Genomic DNA, 17,873 nt, shown 5'->3' with positions numbered 1-17,873 from the left:
TGGTAGCAGAAAGTGGAAAAAAGGTTACATCTCTTGTGAGCTCACATTCTCTGAAACCCTGTCACTTGATGGAGACAGTAACTGTTTGATGAATAGCAAATGGTAGTCTTTCAGATTCCCGGGATTTTCACTAAGAATCGTGAATGGATTTTTTAAAAAAATATGTAAAGAATGTCTACAGTGCAAGTACCTGCAAATAACTGACATTTTGGAGAGAATATTTTAATCAGCAGAGAAGGTCAAAATGACAAAGTTCCAGGATCAGAGTAAACAGCTGATCTGGCAGCATCACCTGGGGATGGAGGCTGAGCCCAGGGGTTAACACTGGGGGTGAGATGGTTTGTATACTATGCTGAGGAGGTGAGGTACTACACTGTGGGTGCACAGGGAGCTACCGGAGGATTTCAAATATCAGAATTGTAACCATAATAGAGTATTTCATTGCATCCTAGCTTTCATCAAGGGTAAGATGCACTATAGTTTATGTTCGACTAAGAAAGAGAAATGCTGTCAGTTAAACTAGGATATGTCCTCAAGTGCAAGGTGAGTGCCACCTTAAGAGATATTAAAATGGGGGGGACGACAAATCTTAGTACAAGTAAACTGTGGTACTAGAATAATTAAGAAAGTTCGAACACTTGGATCAACAAAAAAAGTGATTATTGCTTCCCATGTGCCCCAAACTATATTAAGTCTTAGAACAAGAGACGTTCTCATCTTGATGCCCCAAAGCTGTTAGACCCAAGGTACAGAGGGCAGTAGCCAACGACCAGCAGGCCCCAAGTGCCATGTGCAGACTCTAAGAGCAACTGCCTTTGAGAGAGGAAACGGTTGAGAGTGGGCCTTCTGAGGTAGAGAATTACTAGCTGGGAAAGTAGGAAAATTGACACAGAATCGGAATTGATGCCCCTACATGACAGAGTTGGTGAAACTTCCCTTCTCAGAGATCTTGAGGCTCCTCAGAAATGTATTTTTCATTTTGGACGGAACATTCAGGATAAATATGATCTGTTCGAGTTCCTCTTCTCTCATCAGGACTGTATCTTAGGCTTCACTGGCACAAGAAAAGGATTTTGAAAGTCCAGGGTAAATCCTGCCAAAAGCAAAGCACAGTATCTATGAAAAACTAACCACTCAGAAGAGAACAACAGATAAAAGGCCAGGACGACCTGACCCTGCAGGATAGGTAAGGTTGGTCCGGCAACAGGGGTAGAGGGGAAGTGCCCATCTCCTGCTAGAAGAGCTAGAGAAGACCCCTTCCAGAGAGACCACCAGGAGAGGAGAGCAGTAGGTGCTGATGATGAAGAATATTTTAATCAGCAGAGAAGGTCAAAATGACAAAGTTCCATGATCAGAGTAAACATATGGGATTAAAAAATAAAAAATAAAAATAAATATTTTTTTGAAAGAACTTTTTTTTTTTAAAGGAATTTAAACAAAAGTCCTTTTTAAGAGACAGTTGGCTGTTTAAACCAAAAGTACAACTCACTGAGAGATTCGCCGCATTATTTATTGGGGTAGAATGGACCTGGAATGTAGAAAGACCCATTCTGCAGAGGAAAAAATAGAATCACTAAGAGGCCTCATGCCTTGCACAGCCAGTGGCTAGAATCCCTGCCTCATGAGACCCTGTGCTAGAAGGCCGCTAGAACCATCTCAACTATTTTAGTCTATCTTGGAAGCCAACAAGTGTTTGCCCAGTTAAGAGCATGGTAACAATCAGTCACATTATGTTATAATGATTGTCGATATCTTTAAAAGCCTTGTCAAGTTCCTTTTTGAGTAACTCTCACCCCACCCTGATATTCTTACAACCACTCTATATATAACCATTCTTCTTTTTTTTTAGTGTAATATTTAATAAATTGCATGTGATATTTGATACTTTGTTATAAAATAGGCTTTGCTTAAAATGATTTTGCCCAAATGCAGGCAAATGTAAGTGTTCTGAGTTTGTTTAAATAAGCTTAAGGTAAGCTATGATATTTGATAGTTTAGGGGTATTAAATGCATTTTCAATTTTTTATGTGTTTCTCTGTACATAGCCCCGTTGTAAGCTGAGGAACATCTCTATATGTATATGTAGCCTTGGTATGGCATACATATTATTGGCATGAAACATCTAGAACAGTACGTGTGTCATATGATTGTCTACAACATCAAACAAGTTTCTTGAAAACTTGTGCCAAAGGGGTTATGTCTTTAAGGATTCTTATTTCAGAAGGGTTCTCTCAAATGTAATATTTTTCAGAATTTAAGTGAAAATCTGACCAAACTAAATATTTTTCCATTTTCCCTAGTGAGCAAAGATAGCTAAAATCTATCTGCCATTTTCAACACTGTACTCAACGACTGTAATTCTAATTTAAGAACAGATTATTTATATCAAAAACACCTGTTGGTCTAAACTTACACAATATTCATAAATCTCACTCAGAGCCTTGGACACTTTTATTTGTTGAGTCTATATGGTACTACGGACATTCATCTTTTTTTTTTTTTTTAAAGATTTTATTTATTTGTCAGAGAGAGAGAGGGAGCGAGAGTGAGCACAGGCAGACAGAGTAGCAGGCAGAGACAGAGGGAGAAGCAGTCTCCTTGCTGAGCAAGGAGCCCCATGTGGGACTTGATCCCAGGACGCTGGGATCATGACCTGAGGTGAAGGCAGCGGCTTAACCCACTGAGCCACCCAGGCGCCCCAGACATTCATCTTTTTTGACCTCATAGCTTCAAATATGTCTATACTTTTGAAAATACATGCATCATAGTTCCATTGTAAAATGTCTGGGTTATAAAATGTGCTATGCTATCAAAATGGTAATAAGAACATACAAATGACCTGATGTAATGAACTGGACCAGATTGCCAGATATCACATTTCATACCAGAAAGATTCAGTGGTAAGTTTTAAAATGGCCAGCTATACTTCGACTGAATTATAACTCATTTAACTTCTTTCTTTGTGTCCAGTATTATACATTAGTCAGTATTATAGTAAATAAGTACTTTGGACAGATGTAAATAGGCTGTAATAAAAAATGTTTTTCTTCTTTCTTTTAGTCCTTTTTACTTGTAAGACTAGCCACAAATACCATGCCTCCCCCTAAATAATTTGCAATCCAAATTTATCTCTAAATGAATTTATTGCACAGAAAAATATATATATATACACTTACAGTAGACATGTTCAAAAATAGTTACACAACAGCAGGGCCCTAAATGTAAGCAGTATAGTTGTTTTGTTTTGTTTTGTATTGTTTTCTTTAAAAAAAAAAAGAGGTTATGTGAAATATTGGAATTTTATTTCCAGGCCTAGTATTTCAAGACAGTTAACTACACTTACGGTGTCAACAGCCTCTTGTTGGCAGTATGATTTTATTTTCTCCATGGAATAACAGCAAGAATTTACTATTGCTTCTTTCTTTTATGACACACACAGAAAAAAAAAAAATTGACACATTTTCTCAAGACCAACCAGAATTATTTTAACCTATCAAAATTGATGGGAGGCCTTCACTGCCAAAGTCACTGCTGGGTTTTCACAATTCATTGCAGACAATCTGCTATTCCCATTATGATAAAGGAGAGAAGAGTCATAATCAGGGAAGAAAGCTAGATTAATACTTGTAATTATCATTGAATTATTTAGCCTGCTATAGGATTATTATTATTAGTGTCATTTGATAATTTTCTCTCATTTTATTAAACACAACTGTGAGTAATTACCCTACCTAATATTTCTCTGTATTGGCTGACTAGCTAGCAAACATTCATGAAAATATCCGGTAGCCACACATATAAAATGCTGCATTATGATGCTGTTGAATCAGAACATACCACTACCTGATCCTGTAGCTCTTTGAGGATTTGCAAATCAATTAATTCTATGTTTATTGGATTCTTCCCATACAATTAGAAAATTTATAATAGAGTCCATGAACATTGTTATTTTTACCATTTTAAACCAGCAATCACACTTTGATTTTTACAACAAATGCAGAAATATAAACACACACATTTGGATCAGTTTTCTGTTAGTCTGTCTGGACTTCAGAATCCAATTCCTCAAGATAATGCACACCAAAGTTCTGGATTAAACAAGAAATTAGATGGCACCTGAACACTTGGTTTAATATTCTCCAAAGGACTATGCAACTTATTTCTTACATTATGACATTGTTTTACAAAGATCCACACTTTTATAATGTTAGTATTTTTAATAATCAATAAAGTCAATTAATCATGATTAAAAATCAAACGTAAATATTTCTACTTTTTGCTTTTGCCCCCTCCATTTAGAACTTATTTATAACCCGATAATTCAAAGGTCCCTATGTTTATGAAAATCTGGACAGAAATAGCTCTAAGATCCCATTCAGAACTTGATATTAATCTAAGTCTTTTGGCTCCATTTATCCTGAGAGCAAAGAGTAGGACAAAGGATTTGAGTACTGTTAGTTTATCTGGGAGATTATCCAAGGTAGAAAAGAATGGGAAAGTGAGACAGTGAAGAAGCAACTTTGTCAAAGAGGTACATTGTTGATATAATTGTTGTTGAAAGAAAACGAAGGCTTGCTTTTACTGTAAGGTCCTGCGAAACTTCTTTAAGTTGTCCTCATGAAGACCTGAAAACTGACAATTTTATCTATGGTTCTTATTTCCACTTCACTGAGAGCTGTCCTCACAGGACATTAACTCTCCTACACTTTTGGGTTGTGTTGGAGACATTCTAAAATGAGAGAGAGAACATGAGATGCTATCAGTGTTAAGTAACTGCAATTTCCCATGGAACTATCCACCACAGGTTTGGCTATAATCAGGTGTTGGGCTTTGATATCAGAGGGATTTGAGGCAGTATCATTTTAGGTTAATCATTATATCTGAAATTTCCAAAAACTTCAACTGATGAAACTTTGATTATAAATCTATAAATATAACAATAAATCTACAGTATTCAAATTATTTTCATAGACATACACAGACAAAGCATCAATTGATTAATATTTAAATGTTACAAAATACTGAACTGAAAGAATTTGGTCATATAGCAAAGTGTAAGAAGTAGAACTTAGGTTTAGGTTAGAACTCAGGATGCATTTGAGACTCAGTTAAGAAATTGAATGGAGGGACGCCTGGGTGGCTCAGTGGGTTAAGCCACTGTCTTTGGCTCAGTTCATGATTCCAGGGTCCTGGGACTGAGCCCCAAATCGGGCTCTCTGCTCAGCAGGGAGCCTGCTTCCTCCTCTCTCTTTGCCTGCCTCGCTGCCTGCTTTTCAACTCTCTCTGTCAAAATTAAATCTTAACAAAAAAAATTGTATGGATGTCTGACTATCTTATAGGTTTGCTAAAAATCAGTGACTTTGTGTTCACGTGTGGCTATGCAGGAATTTTTAACTTTCTCTACGAAGTTATTAGATTTGATTATATAATGGCAGTAAAGAATGGGGAAAAGCAAAGTACAAACCCCATAAAGAAAAAGACACTGAGTATGAGAAAACAGTTATAGATAAGAAGAATCAATGCATTTGAGGAAAATGGGAATTGAAATACACAATGATTGTAAGAAGGAAATAACAGAAGACATGTTGTGATGTGAGACAAAATCCTGGAAAAGGCAGTAACGTGGAATAAAGGAGTAGGGAGAGCATATAAGGTAATTTGGATAGGAAGGAGTTAGGAGGTAATTGCTTGATAAATTTTATATGGCCCACTTAAATGCACAGATTTTTCTTCTTTAATATATATGGAGAACAGGGTGTCCTTTCTCTTCCCTTTCAGAGCACCAGAGGTGTACTCTTTCAGACTGAAAACCTGAAAAGCTCAGGACTCAGTTGCTTAAGCACAGCTGAGAGGACATATTTCAATTAAGATTTACATTTTGCTGTATGTAGTAGACTGTCAAAAGTGGTTTAACCATATTTTTGCATTTAACAAGAAGACTACAGATAGTGTTTTCTGGTGTCGGTTCAGAGTCTTAAGAAAGTCAAGTGAGGGCGCCTGGGTGGCTCAGTGGGTTAAGCCGCTGCCTTCGGCTCGGGTCATGATCTCAGGGTCCTGGGATCGAGTCCCGCATTGGGCTCTGCTCAGCAGGGAGCCTGCTTCCTCCTCTCTCTCTCTTCCTGCCTCTCTGCCTACTTGTAACCTCTCACTGTCAAATAAATAAATGAAAATCTTAAAAAAAATAAAAATAAAAATAATAAAGTCAAGTGAACTATCTTAGAGGTTTTCATGGCTTTTTATTCACAGTTGCAAAAATTGCTGTTGGAGTTCTCACTATTAAGCTCACATTTCTGGCAGAAAGATAGAGGTAAAAGAGAATGATACCTTGTACGACTGATACTTTGTCATATGGTTACAATATAACTAGAAAAGAGACAATAAAATATTTGATGTTGTTTTAAGTTTCCTTGTTGTCAATCCCTCAGTGCTTTCTGATATTAAAGAAAAAAGTAGATGGATATTGACCTGGCTACTATCAACAACTGTCAGTCTCTCTTGGATAACCAATATCTCTAATCTCTTCTTCCCAGTAAAAAAAAATAAAATATATTCATAACCCACACTTTGCCATCTCAAGTTACTGCACCAAGATAAAAATACAATGATTTTCAGTTGTCCCAAATGGACAGAATACCCTCCTTATGATATCATGTCTTATAGATAATTGGATTGCTACCAATATACCCAGATGTGACTGTGGAAGAGACAGGAAAAAAATAATAATATTTATTTATTTCTTGGGTTGACCCTGTTTACAAAGATTCATTACTATTAGAAAAGGTTGGTTTGGGACATTGGAATGAATTTACTTAATGAGTATCTATGTAATTGGGTTGGAGGAATTTTTTAATTTCTACAAAAATTATTAGAATTCTATCTTATTCTCTTTTGTTAATTTTCACATGTTAACAAAGCCAACGTTTTTGTCTAGCAGACAAGATCTTAAATCCTAACAAAACTCAATTTTTTCCTTTTTTTTAAGTTTGAGAGCCCCATCTTCTCTCATGCTGCTTTAAATACAACTCAAAAAAAAAAAAAAAAGAAGCCAAATGGGGCAGTAAGACCAGACTTTTTATTTTATTTTATTTATCTTATTTTTAATTAAAAAATTAAAGATTGTATTTATTTATTTGAGAGAGAGAGCATGAGTGGGGCAGAGGGAGGTAGATGCAGAGGGAGACTGAGAAGTATACTTCCTAATGAGCAGGAAGCCCGATATGGAGCTCGATCCCTGGATCCTGACTGAGATCAGACCAGAGACAAATGCAGATACATGTGCAAAATCCCTTTCTTTCTGGGAAACAATACTTTACAAGAGATGTTTGAAAAAGTACTGGGGAATCAACTTTAATCGGAGATACAAAAATTTAATTGACTTTTGTAAAGCTACAGGGATCCAAATGATGGGAATCCCAGCCCGTTTAGGTTGTGGACCACAGAGTATTCTTCCCTGTAATATTTTATTTTCTTCCATGTCTACTAACTCCGTCCAAGTTCACTGATCTCTTTTTAGATAGTGCACCTGTTTCTCCATGGGCCCAAGGCTCAGGACAGGCATGCTTTCTGCCCAGACTCCATCTTAAGAGTGGAGCACGCGCCCTGCCCTACTCACCCCCTCCTGTCTCCTTAGCAGCCAGGCTTCCGTCTCTCTGCACAGGGAGCGGGAGACACTTGTATTGCCACCGGCCGCTGTGCCTGTCAGGGCTGGCTCTCCTGCTTCGCAACCGTTTCCAGACCAGAAGGCCAACGGCTCCTGCTCTTCTCCTGGGCAGCGTGCTGCACCTTCCACAGACATGCTCCTGGGGAGCGCAGTGAAAGACGTGTCCCTTTCCTTAAGGCTCTTTCCACAGGCGCAACCGGGCTTCTCTCTCAGGCAGAGGGGATGCCCAGGCAAAGAGGATTTCGCTCCATGCAGGTTTATTACACAGTGCTGTGGAGACCAGCTCAGGCAAACAGGAGTATCCCACAGACACGAGTCTGATTTCCCAAAGAATGCTGTGCTTTCCCAGAGGGGATGCCGGACAAAGAGGCTTTCGCTCTATGCGGGTTTCTCCCATCCTGCTATGAACACTAGGCTAAGGCAAAGCAGCAACAGCAGCCCACAGAACCGACTCTGATTTCCCAGCGACTGCTATGCTTTCGCAGAGGTTTTCAGCTTGGCATGAACCGTACTTCACTGCTGCTTCCTCAGCAAGAATCTGGGTGTTCACTCTGTCGCGGCAGGGAAGAAGAGCTGCGGGAGAGCTGGTGCCTCTTGGGACTTGCTTTCCCGGGCTCCAAGTTCACGCCCAGGGTTCACCTTGCTAAGCCGAACTAAGCAGACACAGTCACAACCCTGCAGCTGCGTGCGTGTCCTAGCATGGCACTCTATGCCTATTATCATCTCCTGGGGTAGGTAAGGCTTTGCCTTTTGTCCGGTGCTCAGGCAGACACGGGTTTAGGCCAGTCCTTCAGCACAGGGGAGAGGAGGCGACAGGATCACTGCACACGACCCGTGCACTGGGATGGGGAACTGTGGGGGACTGTCTCCACTCCTTCCCTGGCACACGCCCTGCCACCCAGTTCCCCGCCACATCTTGGTGGAAGACGGCATCTGACTGCCCGTTTCTCCATGGGGCTGTTTCTGCGAGTTCCGGGTATGGCACCCGGTGGCAAGCCAAAGTCTGCCCTTGGGACAGGTGGCCAAGGAGATGCTGTCCCCTTGGGACCAGAGGCACAGGACAGGCCTGCCTTCTGCCCAGACTCCTGCCTCAGAGGGGAGCACGCGACCCTGCCCTAGACGTCCCCTCATGTCTCCTTAGCAGCCAGGCTTCCATCTGTCCACACAGGGAGCGGGTGACACTTGTCTTGCCAGCGGCCTGCTGTTCGTGCCACGGAAGGCTATCCTGCATCCCGAGCCTTTCCCGACCCCAAGGCCAACGGCTCCTTCTCTTCTCCGGGGGCGGTGTGCTGTGCCTTCCCCACACGTGGCTTCTCTCTCAGGCAGAGGGGATGCTAGGGCAAAGGGTATTTTGCTCCATGTGGGTATCTTCCACCGAGCTGCAGAGACTAGCCCAGGCAAGCAGCAGCAGCATCCCCAAACCCAACTCTGATTTCCCAAGGAACGCTGTGCTTTCCCAGGGGAGATGCCCAGGCAAAGAGGCTTTCGCTGTATGCGGGTTTCTCCCACCGCGAGACTGGGCTCAGGCAAGCAGCAGCAGCCCGCAGAACATTTCTCAGCGAATGCCGTGCTTTCGCAGAGGCTTTGGCTTGGAGCGAACAGCACTTCGCTGCTTCTTCCTCAGCAAGGATTCAGTCGCGTCAGGGAAGAAGAGCTTCAGGAGAGCTGGTGCCTCTTTGGCCTTGCTTTCCCGGGCTCCATGTTCGCGTCCTGGGTTCAACCTGCCAGGCTGAACTAAGCAGACACAGCTACAACCCTCCAGTAGCATGCGTAGCCTAGGATGGCACTCGATGCACACTACCATCTCCCAGTGTAGACATCACTTGGCCTTTTCCTCTGGCTCTCAGGCGAACTCGGGGACTAGGCCAGTGCTTTCCCCACAGGAAAGGAGAGGTGACAGGATCCCTGCACACCACCAGTGCACTGAATAGGGAGCTTTGGGGGACTGTCCCCTCTCCTTTCCCTTAAACCCCGTGCCTCCTCCAAGCTTCCACATCCGGCAGGAAGATGGCATCTGAATCCTCGTTATTTCGGGGAGCTGTTTTTGCGACTTCAGGGTAGGCGCCTGGTGGCTAGCACATCTCTGCCCCAGGGACAGATGGCCAAGGAGCTGCTGTCTCTTTGGGCCCAGAGGCTCAGGACAGGCATGCTTTCTGCCCAGACTCCATCTTAAGAGTGGAGCACGCGACCTGCCCTACTCACACCCTCCTGTCTCCTTAGCAGCCAGGCTTCCGTCTCTCTGCACAGGGAGCGGGAGACACTTGTATTGCCACCGGCCGCTGTGCCTGCCAGGGCCGGCTCTCCTGCTTCGCAACCGTTTCCAGACCAGAAGGCCAACGGCTCCTGCTCTTCTCCCTGGGCAGCGTGCTGCACCATCCACAGACATGCTCCTGGGGAGCGCAGTGAAAGACGTGTCCCTTTCCTTAAGGCTCTTTCCACAGGCGCAACCGCGCTTCTCTCTCAGGCAGAGGGGATGCCCAGGCAAAGAGGATTTCGCTCCATGCGGGTTTATTACACAGTGCTGTGGAGACCAGCTCTGGCAAACAGGAGTATCCCTCAGACGCAAGTCTGATTTCCCAAAGAATGCGGTGCTTTCCCAGAGGGGATGCCGGACAAAGAGGCTTTCGCTCTATGCGGGTTTCTCCCATCCTGCTACGAACACTAGGCTAAGGCAAAGCAGCAACAGCAGCCCACAGAACCGACTCTGATTTCCCAGCGACGGCTATGCTCTCGCAGAGGTTTTCAGCTTGGCATGAACCGCACTTCACTGCTGCTTCCTCAGCAAGAATTTGGGTTTTCGCTCTGTCGCGGCACGGAAGAAGAGCTGCGGGAGAGCTGGTGCCTCTTGGGACTTGCTTTCCCGGGCTCCCAGTTCACGCCCAGGGTTCACCTTGCTAAGCCGAACTAAGCAGACACAGTCACAACCCTGCAGCTGCGTGCGTGTCCTAGCATGGCACTCTATGCCTATTACCATCTCCTGGGGTAGGTAAGGCTTTGCCTTTTGTCCGGTGCTCAGGCAGACTCGGGTTTAGGCCAGTCCCTCAGCACAGCGGAGAGGAGGCGACAGGATCACTGCACACGACCCGTGCACTGGGATGGGGAAATGTGGGGGACTGTCTCCACTCCTTCCCTGGCACACGCCCTGCCACCCAATTCCCCGCCACATCTTGGTGGAAGACGGCATCTGACTGCCCGTTTCTCCATGGGGCTGTTTCTGCGAGTTCCGGGTATGGCACCCGGTGGCAAGCCCAAGTCTGCCCTTGGGACAGGTGGCCAAGGTGATGCTGTCCCCTTGGGACCAGAGGCACAGGACAGGCCTGCCTTCTGCCCAGACTCCTGCCTCAGAGGGGAGCACGTGACCCTGCCCTAGACGTCCCCTCATGTCTCCTTAGCAGCCAGGCTTCCATCTGTCCACACAGGGAGCGGGTGACACTTGTCTTGCCAGCGGCCTGCTGTTCGTGCCACGGAAGGCTATCCTGCATCCCGAGCCTTTCCCGACCCCAAGGCCAACGGCTCCTTCTCTTCTCCGGGGGCGGTGTGCTGTGCCTTCCCCACACGTGGCTTCTCTCTCAGGCAGAGGGGATGCTAGGGCAATGGGTATTTTGCTCCATGCGGGTATCTTCCACCGAGCTGCAGAGACTAGCCCAGGCAAGCAGCAGCAGCATCCCCAAACCCAACTCTGATTTCCCAAGGAACGCTGTGCTTTCCCAGGGGAGATGCCCAGGCAAAGAGGCTTTCGCTGTATGCGGGTTTCTCCCACCGCGAGACTGGGCTCAGGCAAGCAGCCGCAGCCCGCAGAACATTTCTCAGCGAATGCTGTGCTTTCGCAGAGACTTTGGCTTGGAGCGAACAGCACTTTACTGCTTCTTCCTCAGCAAGGCTTCAGTCGCGTCAGGGAAGAAGAGCTTCAGGAGAGTTGGTGCCTCTTGGGCCTTGCTTTCACGGGTGCCATGTTCGCCTCTCCTTGGGCCCAGAGGCTCAGGAAAGGCATGCTTTCTGCCCAGACTCCTTCCTAAGAGAGGAGCACGCGCCCTGCCCACCTCATCCCCTCCTGTCTAAAAAAGTTTTCAAATTTATATCTAGAGAGATAGATAGATAGATAGGTATGTAGATGATAGATAGACAGATATCCCAGAAGCTGCAATGCTAGGCTAAGACCAGGCTTTAAAGGGCTTTTCTATGCTCTACTAAATACTTTAAACCATTCATTAGATCATAGCTCAGTGTTCAAATCTCCATTTGTTTCCTCAGTTTCCTAATATTTATCTTAAGGTGACCTGATCCAGACTTTTGATCACCTTTGTCTAAATATTTCTATTTTAACAAAGTCCTTTTGAACACTCAGAGACTATAACTTCGAAAAATACTCTGATTGTTATCTCACTAGAGTGGAAAATATATAGTTACCCATTAACTAATGATATCCATGTCTACATTAGATTCCTGACATTTTTAATTCTTGGGAGCTTTTGGCTAAATGAATTTTTTAAGCTTCCTTTAAATGAAGCTTTAAGCCATCGCCACATGAATAAAATTAAAGAACTAAATGAGAACAAGCCAAGTATTTACAGAGTAATAGAATGTGCAGTGGAAAGAGTACAATTCTGAAATCATAAAGCCTAAATTAGTGTGATGCATCTTTATCAGCCATGTAATCATAAACCAGTTATCTAAATGTGTTAGCCTCAGTTTTTTCACCCATGAAATGGTGATGATAATACTTATTATGCAGAGTTGTTGTGTGGATGTAATGAAGCATGGAGCATGAGAGTCTTGTATTCCATGCTAAAATGATAGCTATTTTTATACTTATAATAATTCTAATAATAGTAATTAAATTGTTCAAAATGATAATATTCATTTATATTGAGGCATTGTATTGACTATTCATAGACACATTTACCAAAATAAATTTCATTTTACTTTACCCACTCTGAGGATATATATTCCTTAATTCAATACGAATCTCTTTATGAATAATAATTATCATAATAAATATGCTGATTTTTCTTCTATTTGTTTTTAGGGAAGTGTCCTTTACTGTTGAACATAAAGAAACTTAAGCACGTCTGTCTTATTCAAAATTTGCATGCTGCTTTCTTATGAAACTAGATTATAGAGTTGTATTATATAAATTCATGCAGTTAAGACATTTATGTTTGGAAAACTGGGTGGTCAGTTTAGTATTTCAAAAGAAGATTTTAAATTTAAACCTTAAAACTGAGCTCTTTCAGCCTTATTTATAGACCATCCTTCATGCTTCATAAGTATTCCTTCATTGTAAACTAACTAATAGTGTTTGTTACAGTGTATATAACTAAAATGGATTTTTGTATTTCATTATTTCAGAGTTAGTTGCAGTTTCTACTTCCTTAATTCCTTTTTTGAAAAATAGATTAATTCTACAAAAAGTTTTTTCCAGCTTTATTGAAAAATAATTGACATATTATAATTTGTAAATTTAAGAAATGATTTCTTATAACACTGCAAACTTTTAACATTGTGTAAATTTTGTACTATTTGATAAATTGGCATACATCTGTATTGCAATATAATCTACATAAAAATGTTAATACATCTACTATCTAATATAGTTGCCACTGTTTTTTATGCATGTATGGTAAGGAATTTTAAGATCTACTCTCTTAGCAACTTTTATGTATATAGTACAGTAGAGATGAACTTCAGAGGTCTTGTGGGTTTTGTTCCAGACCGCCTCAATAAAGCAATTATCTCAATAAACTAAGTCAAATCATTATTATTTTTTTTTGGTTTCCCAGTGCAAATAAAAAATTATGTTTCCCAGTACATATAAAAAATAAACAGTATACTGTACTGTTCAAAAGCATTATGTCTTTAAGGAAAAACAATGTATATACCTTAAGTAAACTAGTTCTGAGATTTCAGTGGGTCATAATTACTGATCACAGATCACCATAACAAATACAATAATAATGAAAAAACTTGAAATATTGCAAGAATTACCAACATGTGACAGAGAGACACAAAATGAACAAATGTTTAGAAAAATGGTGACAGCAGACCTATTTTATACAAGATTGCTATAAACTTTCAACATGTAAGAATGTGATATATGCAAAGTTTAATAAAGGGAAGCACAATAAAAAAGTATGTATACATTATTAACTATGATAATCATGCTGTACATTAGATCCCCAGAACTTTTTCATATTATAGTTGCAAGTTTGTACCCTTTGACCACCTTATTCCACCCCAGGTTCACCTCTTGTCAACTCAACTCTAAGTTTTCATTAGTTTGCTTTTCCTTCAGATTCTGTATGTAAGAGATATCATAATACATAAATTAAAAAATATATAAAATCTTTAAATATTTCAATTAGTATAATACCTTCAAGATCCATCCATGCTGTTGTAAATGGCAGTATTTCTTAATTTTTCATGGTTAAGTAGTATTCCATAGTATATATTTACCATACTTTTTTATTCATTCATCCATTAATGGATACTGAAGTTATTTCCATCTCTTGCTTAGAGTTAATAATTTTATAATGATCATAAGAGTGCCGATATGTCTTCGAATACTGACTTCGTTTCCTTTAGATATATACCTACAGGTGGGATTACTGAATCATATGGTAATTTTACTTTTAATAATATGAATAATCTCCATACTGTTTTCCATACAAATTTATATCCCTATCACAGTGCATAAGTTCCGCATTTTACCCAATATTTACCAAAACATGTTAGTTTTAATTTTTTGGTAGTATATATTCTAATAGGTAGTAATATCTTGCTGTGTTTTTCAGAGGTAAACAACAACAACAACAACATAATGACTTTGCCCTGAGTTTTTATGTTGAGCACTTTTTAATGCTCCTGTTGGTCATTTATATAACTTTTTTGAAAAAAAAAGTCTATTGAGATACTTTTGCTATTTTTTTAATTATATATTATTTTCTATTTGTATCTGTTGGTTATTAACTTCTTTTCAGATATAAGATTTGTAAGTATTTTCTTCCATTCTGTGGATTGTGTTTTCATTCTTTCTCTCTCTTTTGTTTTTTTGGCAATGCAGAAACTTTAGTTTAATGGAATACCATTTATTTATTTTTGCTTCTTTTGCTTGTGTTTTTGGTCTGGTATCCAAAAAACTATTGGCAAGACCAATGTCAAGGAGAATTTTTCCTATGTTTTCCTTTAGGAAATTTAGTTTCATGCATCACATTTAAGTCTTTAATCTATTTCAAGTTAAGATTTATGAGTGATATAAGGTTCCAGTTTCATGCTGGTTTATGTGACTATTTAGTTTTAAATATCATTTATTTGAACAGACTATCTTTACCCATTACATATGTTGGCCCCTGTCAAATATTAGGTGACTGTATGAAAGGATTTATTTCTGGACTCTCAATTCTATTCTACTTGTTTATGGGTCTGTTTTTATGCCAGTATACTTTATTGTTTTGAGCATGAGTGCTTTGTGGTATAGTTTCAAATCAAGAGTGTAATTTCGCTTCTTTATTCTTTCTCAGAACTGCTTTAATGATTTGTTGTCTTTTATGGTCTCATATAAATTTTAGGATTCTTTACTTACTTCTGTAAAAACACAATATTGGATTTTTTTTAAAGATTATTTATTTATTTATTTCACTGAGAGAGATGACAAGCAGGCAGAGAGGCAGGCAGAGAGAGAAGAGGTAGCAGCTTCCTGCTGAGCAGAGAGCCTGATGCAGGGCTCGATCCCAGGACCCTGGGATCATGACCTGAGCCGAAGGCAGTGGCTTAACCCACTGAGCCACCCAGGCGCCCCTAACATTGGATTTTTGATAGGAATTGAATTTACAGATGGTTTTTGGTAGTATGGACATTTTAACAATGTTAATTCTTACCATTCATAAATATGAGCTATCTTTCCATTATGTCTCCTTCAATTTCTTTATCAATGTCATAGTTTATGGGGTACAGATTTTTCATCTTCTTAGTTAAATCTTTTCCTAAGTATTTTATTAGTTTTGATGCTACTGTGAATTAGATTGTTTTCTTTATTTTTTCAGACAGTTCATCATTAGAGTGTTAAAATGCTCCTGTCTTGTGCTTACTTTGGCAGCACATATACTAAAATTGGAATGATGCAGAGATTAGCTTGATCACTGAACAAGGATGACATGAAAAACTGGGAAGCATTCCATATTAAAAAAAAACGAAACAAAACAAAATTCTTGTCTTTTATATATTTATCTTGTATTTGGCAGCTTTACTAAATTTGTTAATTCAAAATTTTTTGTGAATTTTTTAGGATTCTTTTACATGTAAGTTCATGTTATCCAAAAAAAGAAAATTTTACTTCTTCCTTTTTTTTGAGTCTTTGATTTCTTTGTGTTCCTTTATTCTTTGGCTAGGACATCCAGTACTATGTCAAATGAGAGTAGTGAAAGTGGACACACTTGTCTTTTTTCTGATCTTTAAGGGGAAAACTTTCAAATTTTTTTGATTGAATATGAGATTAGCTCTGGGCTTGCAATATGTGTTTTTTCTTTAATGGATTTTTTAAATTATTTTTGTAAATTTTTTATAAACATATGTGTTTTTATCCCTAGGGGTACAGGTCTGTGAATCACCAGGTTTACACATTTCACAGCACTCACCATCACTCACCATAGCACCTGCCCTCCCCAATGTCCATACCCCCACCATCCTCTCCCAACACACCTCCCCCCAGCAACCCTCAGTCTGTTTTGTGAGATTCAGTCTTTTATGGTTTGTCTCCCTCCCAATCCCATCTTCTTTTATTTTTCTTTTCGTACGCCCGAAACCGCCTATGTTGCATCTCCACTTCATCATATCAGGGAGATCATATGATAGATGTCTTTCTCAGATTGATTTATTTCGCCAAGCATAATACCCTCTAGTTCCATCCACGTCATCACAAATAGCAGGATTTCATTTCTTTTGATGGCTGCATAGTATCCCATTGTACATATATACCACATCTTATTTATTGATTCATCTGTTGAAGGGCATTTAGGTTATTTCCATAGTTTAACTATTGAGGACATTGCTGCTATAAACATTTGGGTGCATGTGCCCCTTCAGAAAGCCACGTTTGTATCTTTAGGGTATATACCCAGTACTACAATCACTGGGTCATAGGCTAGTTCTATTTGCAGCTTTTTGAGGCACCTCCACGCTGTTTTCCAGAGTGGTTGCACCAGCTTGCATTCCCACGTACAGTGTAGGAGGGTTGCTCTTTCTCCACATCCTCGCCAGCATCTGTCATTGACTGACTTCTTCATTTTAGCCATTCTGAAAGGTGTGAGGTGGTATCTCATTCTGGTTTTGATTTGTATTTCCCTGATGCCGAGTGATGTGGAGCATTTTTTCATGTGTCTGTTGGCCATTTGGATGTATTCTTTGCAGAAATGTCTGTTCATGTCCTCTGCCCATTTCTTCATTGGATTATTTGTTCTTAGGGTGTTGAGTTTGATAATCTCTTTATAGATTTTGGATAGATACTGGCCCTTTATCTGGTATGTCATTTGCAAATATCTTCTCCCAGATAACTTCTGACAGTCATCTTTTGGCTTTGTTAACTGTCTCCTTTGCTGTGCAAAAGCTTTTTGATCTGATGAAATCCCAATAGTTCATTCTTGCCCTTGCTTCCCTTGCCTTTGGCGATGTTCCTAGGAAGAAGTTGCTGCTGCTGAGGTCAAAGAGGTTGCTACCTGTTCTCTCCTCAAGGATTTTGATAGATTCCTTTCTCACATTATGCTTCTTCATCCATTTCCAGTCTATTTTCGTGTATGGTGTAAGGAAATGGTCCAACTTCATTTTTCTGCATGTGGCTGTTCAATTTTCCCAACACCATTTGTTGAAGAGGCTGTCTCTTTTCCATAGGACATTCCTTCCTGCTTTGTTGAAGATTAGTTGACCATAGAGTTGAGGGTGTATTTCTGGGCTCTCTATTCTGTTCCATTGATCTATGTCTGTTTTGGGGACAGTTCCCTACTATCTTGATGATGACAACTTTGTAATAGAGCTTGAAGTCTGGAATTGTGATGCCAACAACTTTGGCTTTCTTTTTCAATATTCCTCTGGCTATTCGAGGTCTTTTCTGGTCCATATATATTTTGGGATGATTTGTCCCATTTCTTTGAAAAAAATGGATGGGATTTTGATAGGGATTGCATTAAATGTGTAGATTGCTTTAGGTAGCATAGACATTTTCACA

General features: G+C 40.4%; 1 non-coding gene across 1 annotated transcript; it reads left to right on the top strand.

Annotated features, from left to right (window-relative positions):
- The first annotated feature begins 15,736 nt into the window (after positions 1-15,736).
- On the top strand, positions 15,737-15,840 carry LOC123391845. Its single transcript, XR_006606550.1, has one exon. It is a non-coding gene; the product is annotated as a U6 spliceosomal RNA (small nuclear RNA).
- Positions 15,841-17,873: the final 2,033 nt, after the last annotated feature.

This window comes from Mustela putorius, unplaced genomic scaffold, assembly GCF_011764305.1.
Source record: "Mustela putorius furo isolate JIRA1106 unplaced genomic scaffold, ASM1176430v1.1 tig00000330_pilon_pilon_pilon, whole genome shotgun sequence".
Taxonomy (NCBI): domain Eukaryota; kingdom Metazoa; phylum Chordata; class Mammalia; order Carnivora; family Mustelidae; genus Mustela; species Mustela putorius.
This window is presented reverse-complemented; position numbering and strand designations above follow the sequence as displayed.